Source organism: Lactuca virosa, chromosome 3 (genome assembly GCF_052849685.1).
Source record: "Lactuca virosa cultivar CGN04683 chromosome 3, Lactuca_virosa_CGN04683_v6, whole genome shotgun sequence".
Lineage (NCBI taxonomy): Eukaryota > Viridiplantae > Streptophyta > Magnoliopsida > Asterales > Asteraceae > Lactuca > Lactuca virosa.
The window spans coordinates 397269034-397273898 of NC_136428.1; the positions used below are offsets into that span (position 1 = coordinate 397269034).

At 35.7% G+C, this 4865-nt stretch overlaps 1 non-coding gene across 1 annotated transcript; it reads right to left on the bottom strand.

Annotated features, from left to right (window-relative positions):
- Positions 1-4506: 4506 nt before the first annotated feature.
- LOC145168001 (small nucleolar RNA R71) lies at positions 4507-4613 on the bottom strand. Its single transcript, XR_013741597.1, has one exon. It is a non-coding gene; the product is annotated as a small nucleolar RNA R71 (small nucleolar RNA).
- Between the last annotated feature and the right edge of the window lie 252 nt (positions 4614-4865).

A 4865-nucleotide genomic window follows, 5' to 3' on the forward strand; every position in this document is an offset into this window, starting at 1 on the left:
TTAGGCATTTTCCCTAAATTAGCTAGTGCTTGTGTCTATTCTGGTGTATTACCTAAATTTTATTAGACACACTCCTCACGATCATTTCTTAGCATTCTAAGTTTAAGTCTAGAAATAAATCCATATTCCTAGTTCGCTTAAACTAATGCTCTGATACCAACTGTGACATCCCCATTTTCACGGCCAAAAAAGACCGATTTTGTTTATGTTTTATAAAAATTAGAGTACTTCTTTTGATAAAAATGATGTGGAATTTGTTCCCAGTAAAACATGATAAATACGTTATCAAAGCATTTCCGAAGAAATGTATTTTTATTCATTTTAAAACATTTGGGATGTCATCGTTAATACAGAAACATAAGCATAAACAGAACTTACATTCATTATCACTAGTGATCTACACCTCTTTAATCTCTCAGTGTAATGTAACTTCATATCGACACCTGTGATAAAAATAAGCTGGAGTGGGTCAGGTTGGGAAACCTGGTGAGTACATAGGGTTTTCAACCCACCATAATATAATTATTATGTTTAAACATCAAAAAATCAACCCAATTACCCATCCCCGTTATCTTCTTTACTCTTAAGGATCTACCCTAAGAATCAACTATTCCTCGTTCATTCATTCCTAAGAATCATCCTAAGGAATCGGCACGAAGTCCATCGTCACCGGGATTTAGGCACTAAGTCTGCATAGTCGCCAGGATTTATACAACAGGCACTAAGTCCGCATAGTCACCAGGGTTTAGGCACTAAGTCTGCATAGTCGCCAGGGTTTATACAACAGGCACTAAGTCCGCATAGTCGCCAGGGTTTTGGCACCAAATCTGCATGATCGCCAAGGTTTACGCACCAAGTCTGCATGATCGCCAGGGTTTAGAGTACACCGGGTGAACACATCGTTCACAACACCTACAGGTTGCGAGCCTGCTAGTGTTCTACTGGACTGTCTAGAATAGTATGTGGTTGTCATCCATACTCTGCTAGATAACGAGGCCATCATTTGGGAAAGGCTTCTCACATCGTCCACCTCTCACACTCACCTCGTGGTCTATAACACCTCTCAACTCATCATCCAACTCATATTCCATCTATTACATCTACCCATGTTTTACCCAACATATTATCGTAGATATATATATATATATATATATATATATATATATATATATATATATATATATACAGTTTAAATCATTTAAAACATGTATAAAATCGTTCATCCAGCATAGACAGCAAGTACTCAGATAATATGCACACATAGCACGTAGTTTATATAAAATACTTCATATCTATGTGTAAGATGAAAGTAACTATGCACTCACTTGATAAGGTGGTGACTCGGTACTCGGACAACGCTTCGTTTACTTTAAAATAATTTCCTTCGAAGAAACCTAGTATTATTACCACTAGATTTTAGTCTAATATTTACCGTGACTAATTATTAGTCTTATTATTATTATTATATAAGCGTTTAAACAATACTTTCCAACCACTATGTACAGACAGGGGCCAGACATAAAACACCGGAGGGCAGGACCATTTTGGCATATAGCACTTCTGAAATCCAACAACCATATGCCGCCCTTTAAACCAGATTCCCCGTACCGCGAGTAGTTAAAAAGATATTATAACGACACTTATATAAGTCATAATAATAGCTCAAATATTTATTATAAGTTCATAATAACGATACTAATTTTTAATATAAGCTATATTAAAATAGGTAAGCATAACTTACTTACAATGGGGTTTTAGCTAGGAGTCGGGCTCTGCAGAGGCAGAACTTCGTCACTGAATCTTTCTAAGAAAGATTCGTGCAGCGCTTCAGCGCTCACCTTACTATACTAAAACTACAGAAAGAGAAGTCGAATCACGAGGGACCGAAATGCTCGGCGGATAAGAAGAGAAAGACTCTTGAATCAAGAGAATGGTGCAAGAAATATGAGAGCCCAAGCCTCTTATTTATAGTAATTGAATTTACAAAAACTACCCTCCATAATTACTTAATGACCTTATAGTTATATAAACGACTAAACACCCCTTCATAATACTATTTTAAATAGATTTAACGATATTTGTACTAAACTAATGTCGAAAGTACTCAACACTAGTCTTATAATAACCACATCGTCGATACCTTTCTAATGATATATACATTTGTATATATATGTGTACGTATATATGATTTATACTTTATTTTAATACGTAAATATGCTATTATAATTTGTAACTCGTTCATACGAACTCCATTTTTGACGTTCTTTATATCCACGCGTTGGTATTTACGAGTACTACAACTTTCTTTTAGACGCCGTCAGCTAATTCTCATTCTATCTCAGATTTACAAAACTGTATCGAATTTATCGCGCTCGAAGAGTAGGGACCAAGTTTCGTCCATATCTTTAACATACGAGCTCTACTCTCGACATTCTTTATATCCACGCGTAGATAAAAACAAGATCTAAAACTTTCATTTAGACTCCGTCGGCTAATTCTCGACCGATCTTAAATTTAACAGTAGGAGGAGATTAGACAGTTAAATGACCGCGAAGAATTCGTAACTCCTCCATACGGACTCCGTTTTCGTCTTTCTTTTTACCGTTGAGTTCATATTAATGAGATCTTCAACTCTCATTTAGGTCGCGTAAGCCAAAAACCGCTCGAACTAAAATTCGAGTTTCGGGTCGTGCACTGCTAAGCTGAATCTTAGAAAAATCATAACTTCCTCATACGAAGTCAGATTTGGGCGTTCTTTTTATGGATGTTCTCGGTTTAACATATTCTACGACTTTCGTTTAGATTACTAAGGCTAAAAAGTCTTCTACTGTAAATTCACTATTTACGTCTCCCGGTGTCGTGCCGGTTTTGCCGTAAAACTTCGACGGACCATAACTTATTCGTTATAACTCGGATTTCGGCGTTCTTTATATGTACGGAACCCTTGTAACATATACTAAAACTTGGTTAAGATTAATCCTTCTAAATAATCTTCCATCAAAAACTCATTTTTGATGCTCATCGTCTCGAAATTGACTAGCCCGGATCTGTGGGCGTTACATTTACCATTAATTAATTATCTAGATATACCCTACATAGCCCAGTTATGATTAATAAGTAATTATGTGTTTGCTTGTATATGACCATTACATAGTAGTACATGAATTCGTAAAAATATTAGTAGATTGGACCAAGATTGCTAATTACATATAAATTGGTAACCAACCTTATTAATCCATAAATAAGAGCTAACCATAGGAAAAATGTGGATTCGAAACTAAACGAAAGTGTTTTTAATATCTTGATTACAATAATTTTTTAGTTGAGTGCTTAAGTTAGTCTGAGCTTGCAAAATCAGATAAAACCCCTTTTAATTATTGTTTGCTTTTAGATTAATTTTTAGTAGTTATTTTACTATACTGAATCCGTTCCCTATGTTCGATACCCAACTTACTTTACTATACTATAAACTAACTAGGTACACTGTCTGTACGTGCATTAGTAGATAAATAGTTAGGTTATAAAATTTAAAACTAGATAGGTATATTTTTGCATACACCAAGTTTTTGGCGCCCTTACTGGGAAATGACTATTTTATTTTTTAATTTAATTGCTTTAGGTTAATCGATCTTTTTTGTGGGGTAAAACTAGCAAAAAGTTACTTTTGAGCATTGGTTAAATTTTTCTAAAATACTGAACTCACGATGTGCAATCTTAAAGCTCACGACGTGAGATCTGATATCTCAGATTTTATTTCGTTTTTACTTTCTCTTTTAGTTTATCTGCTATACCACGTGGTGGCACTTATTACCACGTAGTGGTAATCATTTAGTAACTCTTTTTATTTAGTTTTAGTTTATTTTTATGTTTTATTTATTTATTTATTTATTTATTATTTTTTTTGTTTCAGTAGTATATTACCCGCGGATCAAACACACCATTGACACCACCACTTGAAGATCTAGAGTCAGCTTTTCATAATAAGAAGGACAAGAACATAGCAGGACCAAGCAACAAGCCGAAAAACGAAAGCACATTCGAAAGCTTTGAGAGGACTCCTAACAAAAAGGAAGCTGGTTACGAGCCCGAAACAGAAACAAACAAAAGTAGCAAACATGAACATGACGGACATTGTTGACATGACGATTGAGGCATAGAAAGAAAAGAATATGTGAGGACACCGGTCCAGGACTTGTGCAACCCGTAATTCCCACTATTGCGAGCTTCGAGCTCAATGGACACATCCTTTCTGTGCTAAATGATATTCCATTTTCCCGAAAAGATCATGAAGATGCATACAAACACCTCGATGAAGTCAATGACATCGCCAATTACTTCAATATTCTGAATGTACAACGAGAGAGGGTGTTGTTGAGAATGCTTCCGGTTACCTTTAAAGGAGCAGCAAAAGATTGGTTGAAGGTACTTCCACCAGACAGAATCACCACTTGGGCACAAATGCGTGAAGAATTCATCCAACAATTTTGCCCACCATCCAAGGTTGCTAAAATTAAGAAAACCATAGCTAATTTCGAGCAATAAGTGGGGGAGTCTTTGTATGAGGCATGGGAGCGATATAAGGGGTTAATAAGGAATTGTCCCCAAAATGATCTAAACGAGCAACAAAAAGACTAGATCTTTTACGATGGGGTGAACATAACGACAAGGCAACTCCTTGATTCTCAAGGACCTTTAACAAAGAAGAATCCCACTTAAATTAAGGAACTAATCAAAGAATTTTCAACGCATACATGGGAGTACCATAACTCTCGTAATGATAGAGCTAGGGGAAATGGAAATGATGCTTCAGAAGACATGGCGGCTCTTTTGGCAATATTGAGTAACATGGGTCATAGAATGACGAA